The following is a 19,004-nucleotide window of genomic DNA, read 5'->3' on the forward strand; positions in this document are numbered from 1 at the left end:
CCATCCTTGGATGTACTTGGCTCTTATACAGGTAGAGAATTGCATCAGCAGTGAGATATCTACTGGAGCGGTAGAATGATCCTACCATTTTTCCAGCAACGTTGGCAACAGATTTGATGTATGTGCTCCATCTCAGATCAGAAGTATAAGTAAGACCTAGAGGATTGTTTCTGATTCCGATACTAATTCTGATGCCCCAAAAAGTTCTGATTTTTACTGATTCCTGATTCCAATTCTGATTAATCGCCCCAACACTAATATCTTTATCATCGATGATGATGATGATGATGATGATGATGATGATGATGATGATGGATGTTTTGTTCTTAGGATAGAGATGCACACATGGGAATTCAACAGGTTGATTCTTCTCAGGCCCAACTCATCAACCAACTCCAATATCCACTTCAGGTTGTTATTTTATAACCGTTAGTGACGACCTGAAATGCCCACTTGAGACAGCATTGTCATTGCAGCCAAGGGCATTTTATTCAGCTATTGTTATTTTACTGAATTGACCTGACTTTGGTTTGACTTGATTACACCTGTGTACCAAAAATGACCTTTCAAATATTTAACGTTTTACTTATTTTTTTGACAATCGATTATGTTTTTTGCAAGTGCTTGGTGTGACATTCATAAGTTTTATTCAAATGAATTCTTCGTACATCAGATAATTATTTTTTGTTGTTTCTTGCATTTCGTAGCCAGGTGCACCTCTTCTTATTTAAACGATTTCTCAGTACACATGTTACAGAGAGGAGAGGTGGAGTTGCAAATGACAGGTGTAATTCTGGAAAGGACAATCGGCTATCTGGGCTTGTGAAGATGACATCAATAAAAGCCGGACCCAGGAAAGATGGTCAAGACAACGCTCCTAGATCAAGGGGACGCAGAATCGGAAATGCAGGCAGACATTTAATTACTTAGCGCTCACTATGAAGCTTCTACTGTTGTTGGTTAGGATTTGTTAGGTTTCATGATGCCATTAACGATGCAATATTGCTCTGTCTGACCTCTACTGCCCAACCAGCGCAGCTTGAAAGATCCTGCAGAATGCAACAATAATGCAAAGAACTGTGCAAAAAAAAAATTGGGAAACTCTTGTATAACGAAATACTTCAAACATGCATGAAGAAGAACAGAAATATTTCTGTGAATCTTTAAACACAGATGGAGAAATGCAGTCTTGGTGAAATCAGTTCTATTGCACTATCGTACCAGATTTAGTGACGAATCCCCTCTCCTCTCACATCATCTTGTGTCATTAGCACCTTTTCCTACCTAATACATCCAGTGTGCGAATAATCAACCAATGGAGTTTTTCAGAGTTTTAGTATTATAGTAGATCACTTCTGACCCGTTGAGTCGATTTTTTTTTATATATTGTTAAATATATTTCCATTTACAATGCTGCACTGTTTGGTCTCAACAGTGCAGCTTGAAAAATCTTGTGGAATACAATAATGCAATGAACTAGTGAATAACCGGTGGGAAACACTTGTGCGGTCATTTATTTTCAAAACACACAAAGAAAAAAAAGAAGAAAACCATCACTTAGATGTGAACACTGACACACAGTACTATAGTAGATCACTTCTGACCCATTGAGCCAATATTTTTTATATATTTTTCTTTTTTTTTTTTTCTTTTACAAGGTGGTCACCACTTATCAAGGCCCGGAAGCCACTCAGGGATAAGGGTTATTGCGTGTACAGTACGTTAGTATTGGAGATTTGATAAAGTGTCTTACTTAAGGGGGTGGTTCATCAGGAATTTGCTTATGTTGGACTTGAAGACATTCAAGTTGTAGTCAGGTGGGAAACAGGCAAACAGAACAGAGTTCCACAGGCGTCCACTTCTAAGAAAGAAGCTTTGTTCATGGAATCTACGTTTTGGTTTTGGCACAGATCAAAAATGGGGAAAATTTTTGACAGTGGTTTCAACTAGATGGGTATTTTTCGTGAAAGATTGGCGAGGGGGGACCAGGGATTGGAGCTTAGACGAGCACTTGCCATGAAAGTAAGAAAAAAAGCAAAAAGGCTCGCAACGTCTCTCCTGTGGGTGATGATGACGATCATGATCATGATTAAGGCGATGATGATCATGATTATTATTATGATGATGATGACGACAACGACGATGATGATTATGACGATGATGCGATGATAGCGCTGGTGATAATGATGACGACGATGATAATGATGTCAATTTCAAGTCTTCAACATAGCTGGAAATGGTCCGTTGAATGGAATTTACATCTTAATAAATGCTGTCATATTGCAGTGAGTTCTCCAAAATAAGCTGTCTTAGTGATGACACTGCTTTGCTCAAGAAGGTGAATGAGATAAAAGCCTTCTGGTCGACTCGTCCTTCAAATCATCGAAACATTGCATTCAAGCTGCAAACAAAACAAGGAATATTCTATTTCTCATACGACGTCCTTTCTGTAAACTCACTCCTGAAATATTTTCTCCCTCTTTATATTTCCCTCGTCAGACCATTGTTAGAGTACAGTATCCATGTTTCTTCCTCAATCTAACGCATGATATCCAGCACCTGGAAGCAAGTTCAAAGACTGGCTACTCAAATATTACATGGTTTATCGGATCTGCCTTATGAAAGCCAACTCAAAAACTTAACCTTTTCTCCTTTGACAATTTTGCAATGATTTTATTTTGGCATACAATCCCATCAATGGTCATTATGGTATACCTTTGCACCTATTATTCATTGCTGCACTAGAAAGACGTTTGTGTCGACACTACAAGAAACTATTTCACTGATGATTTCTGATTGAATCAAAGGAGGGCTGCTGTATCAATTAGGATCCCCCAAGCTTGGAAGAGACTTTTTAAGAGAATTAATAAATGCACCAACAGGTGAATTTGGATGTTGGTCTACTGTATCCTCTTTCCCCACATGACAATTGAAACACGATTTATTTTATTTTTAACTATTTGTGGATTGTTATCTTTCAGTTGTTGTTTCATGACGTTTCGGCCGACTATTCCTCTGGCCTTCGTCAGTTGGTTACCGCGACAGATAGGAATGTCGAATCTCCAAACTACTGTCTTCCATAGTTGTTGTCGTCTCACCATGGTTTCGCCAACAAATCCTCTGACTGGCTTTTGGGTGGGATTGAAACTGCTACCTTCAGACAATGCTCACGTGGAATAATGCATGATCCGCATCTCCATCCACTGCGCCATGGGCCCCGGAGGGCGGAAGAAATAATTGGCCGAAATGTTGCGAAACAATTAGAAGATGTTAATTAAAAATTTTTTTAAAATCACACAAATTACTCATCTCAAAAAGAATTCCAAATTAATTCAATAAGATGCTTCCCATCTCTGTAATTTGTTCGTTGTATGTGCAGCAAATAATAAAGGCTTATGACTGCTTTATATTTTCAATCAGATGGTTAACCGCGACGGGATAGGACTGTCGAATCCTCTAACTACATCCACAGTACTTGGCCTTTTGGCCAAGATCAAAGTGTAGTTTATTAGTTAGTTTAAGATTCATAGAGTGAACGAGGTATTTTGGTAAATGTTGCCAGTCAAGAGTAAGACTCCAAAGTCTACATTTATTACTTTTTAATCACAAAGACCCTGAACCCTTCCCCTCCCAAATTTCTTGTAGGGCCTTGTGCCTAATTTTGTTGTTCAAAAATCTTTTGTTTTTTACTTAATTGTATTCTCAAAATTTTTAAAAAAGCAATAAAATATATAAACAAGATCAAAGTGTAGTATCTGTTCCGGCAGATACTGCACTTAAGATAATTTGTACCAGTCAATGGAGGGGAAACCCTCTATACTGGGACAATTATTATTTTTGGTAACCAGAGTGACCCCTTTTAGGGGAGCTGGTTTTTACCTCACATTAAAAACGGCCTTGTGCCTAATTTGCTCAGTGGGGGAGCAAATAAACACCATCTGTTCCGACAGATACTGCACTTAAGATAATTTGTACCAGTCAATGGAGGGGAAACCCTCTATACTGGGACAATTATTATTTTTGGTAACCAGAGTGACCCCTTTTAGGGGAGCTGGTTTTTACCTCACATTAAAAACGGCCTTGTGCCTAATTTGCTCAGTGGGGGAGCAAATAAATACCATCTGTTCCGACAGATACTGCAAGCTATGACTGGCTATGACTAGCAAAGACCAGATGTGGGGGAAACCCCACATGCCTGACCATTAACCAGCTCCCATTTCCCACCTCTCGGGAGCTGGTCCCCTTTTTCCCTTCCCCCTCCCTTCACTCCTCACATTAAAAATCGGCCTTGTGCCTAATTTGCTCGGTGGGGGAGCAAATAAATACCATCTGTTCCGACAGATACTGCAAGCTATGACTAGCTAGGACTAGCTATGACTAGCAAAGACCAGATGTGGGGGCAACCCCACATGCCTGACCTTTAACCAGCTCCCATTTCCCACCTCTCGGGAGCTGGTCCCCTTTTCCCTTCCCCCTCCCTTCACTCCTCACATTAAAAATCGGCCTTGTGCCTAATTTGCTCGGTGGGGAAGCAAATAAATACCATCTGTTCCGACAGATACTGCAAGCAAAGACCATATGTGGGGGCGACCCCACATATAAGACCTTGGTCAATGTAGGGGTAACCCTTCATACCAATTGTCACTATCCAGCTCCCCTACTCCCCGGGGAGTTGGTCCCCATTTCCCCTTCACTCCTCACATTAAAAATCGGTCTTGTGCCTAATTTGCTCGGTGGAGGAGAAAATAAATACCTCAAAGTGTAGCATCTGTTCTTCAGATGCTGCACTTCTATTTCTTGTTCTAGGTACATCCACAGTAATTACTGTCTTCAATAGTTGCTGTTGTCTCACCACGGTTTGGCCAACTAATCCTCGTGTCTGCTTCCTGGTTGACTATAACATGGTCGTCTTCAAATTTAATATGAATAAATTCTTATTGAGTCGTCCTCTTAGATAATCAAGCCCTAGCAAAGTTCCACCCTAACTGATCATGTTGTCTCACCCTCTACCTAACACGTAGCTCTTATCCTAGAGTGACCTCCAGGCCTTGATAAGTTTTGACTTTCCAAAGTAAAAAAAAAAAACAAAAAAAAAACGGAAAATATAGCACAGGTAAGTGTTAATTATCTGCTTCATTGTTTTCAAGGAAAAATAATAATTTTCTCATCGAAACAAAACACGATTGCTAAATATTGGACTTAATTTTATTATATTTGTATTGGATAAACTTTTTAAATCAGATGGTTAACCGCGACGGGATAGGAAGCTCGAATCCTCCAACTACATCCACAGCAATTACTGCCTTCAATATTTGTTGTCATCTCACCACGGTTAATATTCCAAAAATAATTTAAATAAAATAAATCATACAAATTACTCGACTCAAAATAATTTCCAAATTAATTCAATGATGAAACACGATTGTTTTATTTTTTTATCAAATAAATTGAATTAAATTGAACTGAATTTTAGATCTGGAATGGAAGTTAATCCGAGCAGCATATCTAAATAAATGGTAAGACATATATTTATACAATAAACAATAGTTGAAGTGAATAGAAATAATTTTTTAATGAATAAATAAATGAAAATAATAACACATTTTTCTAAACTAGGCTGGGTATCAGGCACTGCCCGGGTGTTTGGCAAAAAAAAAAAAGTGGTAGTAGGCAGGCAGGCTCGAACCCATATCGCGAAGGAGGAAAAGAATGTGAAAAAAAAGTGACGTCTTTGCTGTTGTATCCATCGCAAAACTGAAAGTGGCGAAAGTTTAAATTAAGGCTAGTCAATCGAATATAGCGGCAAAAAAAAGTCAATCAAAAATATTGGCGAAAAAAGCGACCCCTCCTTGTAGAAAAGTGCCCAGTTGAGTGTGAGGGAGTTAATGTTTTTAGCTAATTTTTCGATATTTGTCTTCCGAAGGGTCGAGCTTCAAAACAATACTGATCTCATGAAAATCCGTCGCCTTTGTCGAAAGTTTTTGGCTGACATACATACATACATACATACATACATACATTTAAACATACAGATGAGATTTATATTATAGATTCTTTTCATGCATAATAAAAAAATGAACATGTGGTCTAAAATGTAAACGCAAGTAAAATGCTGTAATAGAAGAAACTATTTATAAAGTTTTCGACCGTCAGGTGACATGATTAGGGAAGGAAAAAGGAGAAAAGAAAAACTTGAGTTTGTAGATGAACTTCTTGATATACATGTAGCATTAATTTGCATATGAGGGGAATAGCGGCTAGAATGAATTGTGGGGGACAGTCAGTCGAGTTTTTGGCAGCCAATAGAAAGCATGGACATCAAGAGTTGGTTGTGTGAACTGGATTAAGAGGATTGGGTACGGATTGTGGAGATAGTAAGAAGGATTTTTTACCGTTTTTTTGCATCACACAGATATATTAATCGTCGTTTGATAATATTGTTTTATTTTTTGACAAATAAATTGAATTGTATTGAATTGAAAAAAATCTCAGTAGACGAATTGAATTGCCACCCTTTAATTTTAACATATTCTAACACAATATAGTCGCTTGAATCAAATATAATAATTTGCTTTACAGGAACTTCATTAAACATCAATTTTTTTGTGCGTTAAAAAGTTAAAATTTACTTCATTTTCTGTCCGATTGTAAATAATCTGTCAAGTTTTGGAAGCTTTTGAAACTTGAGGAAATTTGATCGAATGTTCTATCGGTTTGGCAGACCAAGAGCAGGCTCGAATCGTTTCCTTGTAAAGATGCTTGTCAACTTAAGCTGGTTTTCAGTGTGGTGCAACAGTGATTGATGAAGTTCCACATGATGGGACCAATTTGTTTTTTTGTATTATTTGGATTCTTCGAACTACTGTCTTGAGTGTTTTGGTCGATGTAATCTCTGACCTTCTTCAGCTGTGTCTTGTCGAACTCTGGAATCTGCATGGAATTTCTAATGGAACCCGTTATTCAAACCACGGGGAGTAGTATGCTCTCAATCTTCCAGCCATGACTGGGTAGAAGTCCTGAGCAATTCACAGTTGTACTCTGAGTGTCACCCACACTGAGGATCGACCCCTAAACTTCCAGAAGAGAATAACTTACTACTGAATTTTACCAAGTACTTTATTCACTATGCCATGGCTCCTTGTGACTGCAATAGTGATACAAATTGTTAGTATCGGCTGTGATTTTGATAAAAAATTTTGGTACATGTGCAGAATTTGAACCAGACGTAACTAACTGACCATTCGGTTTTGCTCGGAACATAATATCAACCGCCTGCTTTCGCCGAGCATCACCGATTATCGGTATTATTTTAGAAAAAGCGTGAACTCGAACTATTAGAAAAAAGGTAAAATTTTACGAGGTGCCCCAGCGTCGTTTAACGCCCCCCTCCCCCCAAAAAATGAAGATCTGTTTTTTTTTAACCTAATACGTTTAAAAGGCCTTTATGAATAATATAAAAAGAGAAAATTTTGAAAATAAATATATAATTAGCATTTTAGAGTGGGGGATCATTATCCCATATAAATTTAACGTAAAGTGATCTCCCACTTCTTGGCCACCTAGCGTTCAACGAGACATGTCATCGTAGCATTATTTCAAGTTTGGCGAGTGCAAGGCAGGTGTGGAAGGACGACAAAAGATAAGAGAAAAATCAAAGTTGTTCCTGATGGTCATACATCTAAACAACATGATATAAATGTTGGTGTGCCATGGGGGTCAATTCTTGGACCTTTATTATTACTGATATTCATAAACGACCCCCTGATAATATTGTCTCTGAGATGGATATATTTGCTGATGACACTACACTCTAAAGACTACATGATTCCATTTTCGTTTGATGAAAACTGGCTTTCTGTTTTTGTTGCAGACCATCTACTACTTGTTCAGTTGTGTACACATCCCAGGAGTGATAGAAGCCTTCTATTATGTCTGAAAGTAACACAAGGTTTAAAGATCGAAGATGCATCACTGTACAACTCATGCTCTCTACAAATCCAAGTTATGACAACAGGACCATTGCCAGCACCCCAAAATACAAATGCAAATGGTACAATGCTTGAGAACACAGCTCAACAAAGTTTCTAGCCACGATTTTGGCCTTTGGTGCAGTTTCAAGTGAGTGCCACATCATGCCACCTCAATATCTTCGTTGGGAGGTCATGTTGGTGATGCTTTTGACGTATGACCAAACAAAGTAGTCCAGCAGATTCAGGAAAGTCAACATCAAACTGTACCTGGATGTGCTGAAGAGTGTGGTGATATCCTGGCACAATCAGGTGGTTGCTGGTAGATCCTGACTGTGGCAGCAGGACTCAGTGCCAAGCCACGAGTCCAAAGAGACTCAGGCTTGATTTCAGAAGGAGTGGTAAAACTTTGAACTCTTCTCTCACTGGCATCCCTCCTCCCCCGACCTGAACCTGCTTTTATTTGGTCATACGTCAAGAGCATCACCAACATGACCTCCCACAACACTAAAGCCAGCCTGATCATCGCTGTTCAGCGAGTATTCGCTAAGCACCCATTGGCGCTTGTGAAAAGGGCATGCTCCCAGTTCTAGACCGATATCGAGATGGTGATTGAGGCTGAAGGCAGATACATTGAATAGATGCCAATTCTACTACATAATGAAGTTACCCGAATTGATTTTTTTAAATAAAAGTTTCAAAATAAAGTTGTAGTGTGGTTTTCTTTATGGCGACAATTTTATCGTTGCACCCTGTATAACAGACGCGAGGGGAAAACAAATGAACACATATGTAAGGAAATGGCTAAAACTTTAGAGGACGACCTCCAATCTGTAGTGGAATGGGCTGAAATTGGATATTAACGTTCATTGCGCCAAGATAAGCTTATTTCCTTTAATAGTTAGAACAAACCTTCTCAAGCACTGATTGTCATGACTAATGATACACTACCTGAAAGTATTTCCCTCAAGCTCCTAGGGTTAACATTCTGTTATGGGGTTAAACGGTAATAAGAACAAAGGAACACAGGACTTTTAGGAACGAACATGTATTCACATATATTACAGGCAAAAGCAGGTTGAGCAATACCGTTCCTCACACAGTAGGGCGTTTGCACACGACCTCCTTGGCTGCGTGCCAATCTCTGACTCCCAGCACCAGTCCTCGTTACCGGAAGTGACGTCACCAAAGGAAGTGACGTCATGAGATAGTCCATTAATCCCATGGAAGGGCGTCTCCAACACATTCACAGACATGAATTGGAATAAATACATTAAGGTTATTGTAAAGGCTGCTGTGAGGAAGGTGGGCTCTCTCTACTATGCTAGAATGTTACCTACACCTGAGAGTATTCTGTACCTTTACAAATTTACTATTAACCGATGTATAGAGTACTCTTACCACACCTACCGCTAGTCTCTCAGTTTAAAAAAGAGTTTCCAACCTAATAGGTCCTGAACTGTCAGCCAAACTCCAACATCCGTCCCATCACTGAAATGTGGAATCCCTGTGCTTGTTTTACGATTATTTTAAAGCACTAGTACCCTTTCAGTGTAAATACCCGCAACAAACATGACAAACAGTAAAATCCTACTTCTACACTGTAGAGATCCCTAGATGCCAGAAAGCATTTTATGCAAATAGCTTTTTTGCTAAACTTTGGACTTCCCTTCCGGGTTCCTGCTTCCTTGACTGTACTGACGTGCAGAAGTGCAAGTGACATCTCGCTGCCCAATTCCTTACAAAGTATCTGGTCTCAAATAGTAACTCTTTACATCCCAATGCCTTGTTTGGGACAAATTAACCGTAAAAAAAAAGGTCTTCCTTGGTATTTCATTTACCTTCATGCCTGGTGTATTCATTAACACTCCGGTTCTCATTAGTTAAGCAAGGTTGAAGCTGAACAGTACCAGATGAGTGACCATTTGGGAATACCAAGTACTCAAGTTGACAAAAATAACAACAACAATAACAATAACAATAACAATAATAACAACAATAACGACAATAATGACAACAATAACAAATAATAACAGCAACAACAACAACAACAACAATAATATTAACAATAAAAACAACAATGACGACAACAACAATAACAACAAAAATAATAATAAAAACAAAAACAATACCAACAACAATAAAAACGACAACAATACCAACGACAATAACAAAATCAATAACAACAATAATATCAACAATAATAATAACAGTAACAACGACAATAACGATAAAAACAACAACAATAACAAAACCAATAATAAGAATAACAACAACAATAACACCAAATCATAACAACAGCAATAACAGCAAATCATAACAACAATAAAAACACCAAAAACAACAACAAACACCAAAAACAACAACAATAATAATAATAACAACAACAATAAGAACGAATAAAAAAATAATAACAAATAATAATAACAACAACAAACAACAAAAATAACAAACGACAACAATCACAACAACCAACAACAATAACAATGAGCAAACAAATGCAACAACAATAACAAACAACATAAAAAACACAAACAACAACAACAAACAATAAAAACTATAACAACAAACAATAACAACAGCAATAACAACAACAAACAACAAAAACAGCAGCAACAAACAACAACACCAATAATAATAACAACAACAAACAACAAATAACAAAAATAACAAGAACAGCAACAATAACAGTAACAATAATAACAAACAATAATAATAACAACCAACAATAACAGACAACAATAACAGACAACAACGATAGCAACAACAACAGACAACAACAAAAAACAACAACTAACAGTAACAACAACAACAATAACAACAACAGCAACAATAACAACAAACAATAACAACAGCAACAGCTTTTATATACCACCTGACCTCTAATTATCTCGACACTGTCTTGCCGTTGGATCGGGCTTGTTGGGATCTGTGCAAACCAGCTTCAGTCTGAACGAACTTCCAGCATGAGTCAACCCTAGGATGACCAATGGCCTTTGTCGTTCCAACGGATGTACTCGTCGTATTCATGCATATTATTATTGAGTAGATGCAAGACTGAAACACATCCGCTGGCGCTGAGTTGGAAGAAGCAGCCATATGCAAATGACCAAGCCGGCTGTGCAATGTGACGTCACGGCAGATAAAAAGACACATGTTCGAGATGTAGAGAATGCGAGAAGTATTCGAAACCCGAGGGCGGAAATGGATGTGTTACACGCATAGCCCGAGAACGACAAGGAAAAACGTGTCCAAACATGGCTGTACAAAGACAGAATACCATGTGTTTGACATGATAGTCTTGTTAAGCTCAGTGGAGTTAGAGAAAAGTTTTGAACAAGAGAAGACGTTATTCCTAAAAGTACCTGTAAATAAATGACTGGTGTTTCAAATGCAAATAAAATGAGTGGAATTCTTTTCCGTGTCTTTGTTTCCTTGCGACTGTCTGCATACAACGTGTGGGTCCCGAGCGTTGACATGTAACGACTATGTTACACCACTCGAAATGCCAAAGACAATGTCATTTGTTGTGACTAATAACAAAACATATTCTCTCCTGAATTTGGCCATTATCGATAAATCCGTCTGATACAGAAAACGTAATTGAATGCAGTTCAAGTAACAAACAAAAAAAAACAAAAAAGGTAAACTATTTTTGGTGAATATATTTTCATGGTTATTATTTTAAGAAATAAGAGTCTTGGAATTGAACTACCGCTTCTTCCAATTTCATTTATTGATCAATATTTTTGTTTTCTTTTTAGAAACCAAAATTCGAAATTTCATTTTGTAAAACAAAAACAAAAACAAAAAATATATATATATATCGTTGTGTTACCAGCTGGTGAGAATCGCATACAGAAATATCGTCGTCGTTGTTTCAGAAGAAAAAAAAAATGTCTGAGGCAAAATAATTGGATTCAAAGTTCACAGCAATTTTTTTTAATTCCTTCTTTTTTCTTTTTGTAAAAGATGAATTTAAATTTGTTTAACATGTAATCTTTTATACTTCAATATTTCAGTCATTTAATATTTATGCATGACAATCTTTAACTTCTTTTTTTTTTCTTTTAATTTAGATTGGCAAAATATTTTTCAGATCATCTGATTAATAATGATGATAGATAAAGATGAAAAACCAAAACTCAAAGTTGATGGAGAAGAATCAGGTTAAAAGAAAAGTTTTGGATTTCATGATTCTGCGGGTTCGGTTCTCTTATGGTTTCTCTCTGAAAAAGAACAAATAAAAATTTAAAAAACGTGAAAGATCTATAATATATTTCTCTTAGTCTACCTGTCTGTCTGTGTGTCTGTCTGTTCTACTTTTTCTCAGCAACTGCTAGGCCAATCTGGCTGAAATTTCGTATGAACCTTTGTTAGAATAAGGTGCAGCGAACTAAGTATTATGGCATCCGTTCGAGACACAATTAAGGATTTGTGAGGATTAGACATCACAATACCACATTTACTCTCCAAGTATTCTTGGAAACTACTGGGCTGATCTAGCTAAAACATCAATTTGGCATAATCAAATTTTGCCCGTTTTTTAATAGATATATTTATGTAATTAATGCCTATTTCAGTAAATTATTTCATGTTGAAAGAGCACACACTCGAGCCGGATTATTTTGTTCTCTTCATTAACAGCAAAAACGTCTGCTCTTTGCATAAACAGCAGCAGCAGTCCTTTTTTTTTTTTTTTTGCAACAATAACAAAACACAGGCAAAATGAGATAGAGTCCAAAACAAAAGTCTCTAAAGCAAACATTTTTTTTTTCTGCCATTTCACTAAAATACTGTCAATTAAAATATACAGTTCGATCAAATATTACATTTTTCACATGATTGACAACAATTTTTGATTCTATGTGATTTTCGATTTTTGAACGATAATCGAGACTCTCATTGGACCGTTTGCAACAGAGCGCATATGGGTGTGTGTGAAAATATCAACAGTAGCTGAAGAATAGCGAAACTGTTAGCAGCATCAGCAGCTGTTAAAGCACATATGCAAATAAGCAAACATGCACCCACTTGCGTCACAGGAAAAGGAAAGAAAAATACACCACGCGGTCGAGGGAGAAGCAAGTTGCTGCCAAGCAAGATGGACGTGTAAAGTCGAGGGAGAGAAAGCACTGGCTGACAGCCAGCGTGAGATGGCGAGGAGAAAAACTTTTTAAAAGCGCGAGCGCGCGTGTGTGCATGTGTGTGTGTGTGTGTGTGTGTGTGTGTGTGTGTGTGTGTGTGTGTGTGTGTGTGCGCGCGAGAAGACATTTGCAAGATAATGAAATGCGTCGTTTTGGAGGAACCACGAATAGATGCATTTTATTTTAATTTAAAAAAAGAATGGCGAGTCGAATTTTTATTTCTTTCCTTTCCTTGCTTGTTTATTTTTGTGACGTTTCTCTTTGAAAAATTCCTCCAAAATTGTTATCAATTTTGGATAACTGATTTCTTCGCAAAGTAGATCCTTTCCTACCTGTTCACCTGAAAAAGAAGCGTGTGTTAATTGTCGTAGGAATGGTAGCATCATTAAAAATGGATCCATCTTTTTAGAAACAACGAGCTAAGATTAATCACATTATAAGCTACTAGCAGGCCACCCGGCGTTGTCCTGTCCTATTCACCACGATCAAAGTGTAGTATCACACGTAAATAAAAAAATGTTTTAAACAATTGGGTTCTAAGTAGGACTTCCCCCAGTACGAAAGAGTGAATGCGGTATTATGGTGGACGAAGATACTAGCTAAGAGAAACTTTTGTTTAGTTCTGGAGTGACAAGGATGATCAACGACCCCCATTTTTTCTCCCCTTTTGAGTTGGCCTTGTGCCTAAGCTTTTTGTTCAGTTGGAACTTACATTGTAATTTTAACTTGCCTAAAGAATTTAATATCTCAAAGTGTAGTATCTGTTCTTCAGATGCTGCACTTAAATTTCTTGTTCTCTCTCATTGGAGGAAAAATCCTTCACGATTGAGACAATTTTTAATTCTTGTTGCTTTTCTCCACATTAAAAAACGACCCTGGTGTCTAACTCTGTCCCATGGGGGGGCATTGTAAATAAAAGTGTTATACATATTATTATATATTCATGCAGAAACTGAGACATGTGCATGCGAGTACTATATTTTTTTCGAACCAGTTCACTTCTTGTAAGTAAAAAAAATTAAAATAAAACACTCCGGCTGAGATTGAAACCAAAACCTAAATACAGTGAGTCAATTACGACAACCATTAAGCCGGCTTCACACGATCTTTAAAAACCGTTTTCAACCCTACTTATTCTTAACATAATGAATCTTTCATGTGAACCATTCACGCATGCGCATTCATTGAACATTTAGCAAACAGATAAAAATCTGATTACCGGCCCCCACTTACCAATTTTTCAATTTTTACCCCTTAGCAGCCCGTTTTTCTGGGTGAAAGTTGATTAAAAAGTTTTCCCCATGTCTGAATATACTATATACCAAATTTAAAGACTGTACATCAAAATTCGTTGAGCATATAGGTTGAGAAGTGTCCTCACTCACACACACACACACACACATTCTCATATTTATAGGTCGCTGGAAAGATGGTGGGATCCTTCTACCGCTCCAGAAGATATCTCACTACTGATGCAATTCTCTATCTATATAAGAGCCAAGTACGTCCAAGGATGGAATACTGTTGCCATATCTGGACAGGAGCTGCAAAAAACAGCCTATCCTGCCTTGATTGAGTACAAAATAGACTTTGTGGCTTAGTGGGGGATGCCCTTTTCTCTACCCTGCAACCTCTCTCCCACAGAAGAGACGTTGCGAGCCTATCCTTATTTTATCGTTATTTTCATGGCAGGTGCTCGTCTGAACTCCAATCTCTGGTCCTCCCTCACCAATCTTTCATGAAAAACACCCGTCTAGCTGAATCCACAGTGAAAAATTTCCCCCACTCTTTATCTGTGCCTAAATCAAAATGTGGATTCCATGAACAAAGCTTCTTTCTTAGAACTGCACGCTTGTGGAACTCTGTTCCGTCTGCCTGCTTCCCTCCGGACTACAACTTGGATGTGTTCAAGTCCAACGTTAACAAATTCCTAATGAACCGCCCCCTTAAGTAAACACTTCATCAAATCTCCACACTAGCGTACTGTACTTGCAATAACCCTTATCCCTGAGTGGCTTCCGGGCCTTGATAAGTGGTGACCACCGTGTAAAAAAAAAAGAAAAGATATATAGATTGAGCAGTGCTCACAAAATGATGGTAAACATAAGAAATCGTTATTCCACACAAAACTTAGATGCCTGTAATAAAAATTCATGTAGTAAAAAATTGTGAAGCTTTCCTTTCAATAATAAATCCTTTTATTTTTTTACTTGACGGTCATCACTTATCAAGGCCAAGAGGCCACTCAAGGATAAGGGTTAATAAGTGTTAGATAGTTGTCGAGATAACGTCATGATGATCAGTAATGGTGGATCTTGTTTGGGGCTTAGTTATTTAAGAGGACGGGTCAACAAAGACTTATTTACATTGGACTTGAAAACGACTATGTTGTAGTCGCCTGGGAAGCAATCCCATGCTAATTTATCAGAAATGGTTATGTCTTTTTGGACCAGCCTGTATAAGAATTATCGGTATCTTTGTGGTGTTGTTCTTGGCCTTGGTAAGGCCATTTTTGGACGACGATACAATCTTTGAGTATTGTGAAAAACCACACCAACATTCAACATAAATTGTGTACAAAAATTACTTCCAATTATAAAAAATGTTCATTTATGCAAACACGTGTTTGGGTAAAGAGAGTTGAACAATAATCAAAAGTCTTAGATATGTGTAGGTCAATACGTACATGATGTTATTATATGTATGTAAATAATATACGTTGTTTGTTTTTGTTTTACGGCATATCAACCCTTTTCAGGTCATTTAATGCCAAATCCAGTGATTTTGAAGAGTTTTTAATAGAATGTTTTTTGCAAGTCAGTTTCTATTTAACCCATAGTTGGAACCCTAACAGGTACTACCACTCCAGGTCAGAGTGGACCTGGGAGCAATGGCAATTAAAGGGTGGCTCCATACTCCCCCAAAGCCCGCAAGCTAGGGCCTCACCATCGGAAATAGTTTAAGGTCATATCCAGGGCCAAATAATATATATATATGTGAGTATTTGGCAGCGTGGCATTGTGTGTGTATGTGTGTTGATTTACCTTGTTTTTGTTAGTGCATGTATGGTGTGATTATTCCTGTTACTTTTAGACACCACTTAAAAAGTCTCTTGCTGCCACATGTCCATTTTAACCTGGCTGTGTTTCTCTTTCTTCCATCTACATGCCGGTATTTGCCAACCACTTCCTGCCTTCACATTTACCCATTCATTCGCTTCAATGCCGACTTTCTTTCTCTGGCGAGCACGTGTTGCATTTTTTTTTTCTCCTTTTTCTTTCCTTCCTCTTCTCGCACACACTTCCTAATTTGCATATGTGCATTTTTCGGCTACTGCTGCTAATCTCTTCACAAGCCAGCCATCCTTCACTGCTGCTGATATTTTTGCATGCGCTCATATGCACTTTATTACAATACTAGTGTATAAGAATGTACATGAGATGAAGTAAGCTCATATGTGAGTCATCGAGTCCTTATCACCGTCCTCAAGGCACGAGTAGGGGAATGGTGAGCAGACATCGTTTTCACATTACACACATTTCAACTGTATTTTTAAATAAAAAACGCTAATGAATATAGCGACCATAATATAAGGAACGGAAACAACAAACATAAATATGTGTATTACTTAAAAAGTAATGCAATAATTAGTAGCAATTGCGTTTTTTCCTAATAAAAATTAGAGTGTAATGTTTATACAAAGTTAACAGAATTTTTTTTTTTTAGTTCTTTGTCCTTACAAAGCCACTATGGAGTGTTGTTGCCACACCTAGGCTGGTGCATCTACCACTAGTCTCTTCCTCTTGGACAGGATCCAAAAAAAAAAAACGCATCTAACTTAAGAATTTTGGCGAAAGGACTGACCCATTAAATTATCGAATCGTTAGCCTCCTCTCTCTTTTTGCCAAAATATTTGAGTCCATAATTAATCAAGCTCTAGTCCACCACTTTACAGCTGCTAAACTTCTGTCCGACCATTAATATGGATTTAGGAAAGCCCGTTCTGCTTTTCTTCTTTTAATTACATTTTCACCCCAAACAAGGCACATTGCCACTTTGATGTAGGGGGCTACTATCAGGGACATAAACTACAGGGGTACTATGTGGGGAGTTGGGCAGCAAGATGTTCACATTACACTTGAACTTCTGCATGTCAGTACAGTTGGGGAAGCAGGAACCAGGAAGGGAATTCAAAAGTCTAGCGGTTCTGGGTAAGAAACTACTGGAGTAGAAGGCTCTCTTACATCTAGGGATCTCAACTGTGAAGGGGTGGGATTTTGCTGCTTGTCGGGTTTGTTGGGGGTATTTACGTCGAGGGGGTACAAGTGCTTGCAGTTCATCAGAGCATTCACCGTTAAAGTACTTGTAGAACAGGCAGAGGGATGCTACATTTCGTCGATGGGACAGAGGCTGAAGCTTAGATGACAATTCAGGACCTATTAGGTTGGCGACTCTCTTTTGAACCATATTTAGGAGTGAGAGACTAGTAGCAGATGCACCAGCCCAAATATGAAAACAATACTCCATACATGGGCGAATGGTGACCTTATAGAGGTACAGGATACTTTCAGGCGTTAGTAGCTTTCTAGCATGGTAGAGAGAACTTACCTTTTTTGCAGTGGTCCTAGCAATGCTCTCAATGTAATTGTTCCAACACATGTTTCCTGTGAACGTTAGACTGAGGAATTTAAAAGATATACTTTCAGATAAAGAGTTTTTGGCCATTGCTATTGATGGTAGAGAAGGTTTCTTGTAGTTATTGAAGGAAACAAGTTTAGTCTTGGCAGCATTGAATGTGACCACTACTGAAGATATCCTAACCGTAATCTCTGAACGTATACACCATGCATTGGATAAGGCAGGGAAGGGAAGGGCAGTAGATCTAGATATATCTAAGGCTTTTGACAAGGTATGGCACAATGGTCTTCTCATGAAAATCAGATCATATGATATTACTGGACGAATACTTTACATAATTAAATCCTTTTTAAATATGAGAAGAATCCAAGTTGTCCTTGACGGTTGTACATTTAAACAATATGATATAAATGCAGGTGTACCTCAGGGGTCGATCCTTGGACCTTTATTTTTCCTAATATTCATAAATGACCTCTCTGATAAAATTATCTCTGAGATGGGCAGATTTTGCTTAAAAAATAGGTTTTATTGACAGCTACAGCTTTTCTTATTTTATTCTGGCTGGTGGTCACTGAGACAACAGCATAGTGATCTTTAGTGGTGGAAATTGAGTAGAATTTGATTGTTTAAGGAGACGGTACAGGAACTTGTTTACATTGGACTTGAAGAGGATCATGTTGTCATCTGGAAAGCAGACAGTTCTAGGAAAGAAGCTTTGTTCATGAAATTTAGGTTTAGATTTAGCACATATAGGGAGTGGGGGAAATTGTCGATAGGGGTTGTAGCTAGATGGGTGCTTTTTGTGAAAGTTTGACAGCGGGACCATAGACTAAAGCTCGGATGAGCACTTTCCATGAAAATAACAATAGAGCCAAGACAGGTTCGCAACGTCTCTCCTGAAGAAAAGAGGGCATCCACTACTAGGTCTTGAAGTGAGTTTTGAACCCTATCAAGGAAGTTAGGATGGTTCGAACAGTTATTCCCCAGATATGGCAACAGTACTCCATTTTAGGACATATTTAGCTCTTGTACCGATAGAGGATTGTGTGGAAGTGAGATAACTTGTGTAGCAATAGACTTGATGTAAATCTTCCATCTTAGATTAGGAGCAAAGGTTATCTCCAGAAGTTTGTTGGAGCAAGATGCTTCTTTGAAACGAAAGCCATTCATATAATTTGGAGCCAAATAAGAATCAAAGCGTTGGTGGTGAAAAGATAAAAGCTTGGTTTTAAATGCGTTTAAATTAACCAGC

Source organism: Euprymna scolopes, chromosome 31, assembly GCF_053919585.1.
Source record: "Euprymna scolopes isolate OS-2025 chromosome 31, ASM5391958v1, whole genome shotgun sequence".
NCBI classification, from domain to species: Eukaryota; Metazoa; Mollusca; class Cephalopoda; order Sepiida; family Sepiolidae; genus Euprymna; species Euprymna scolopes.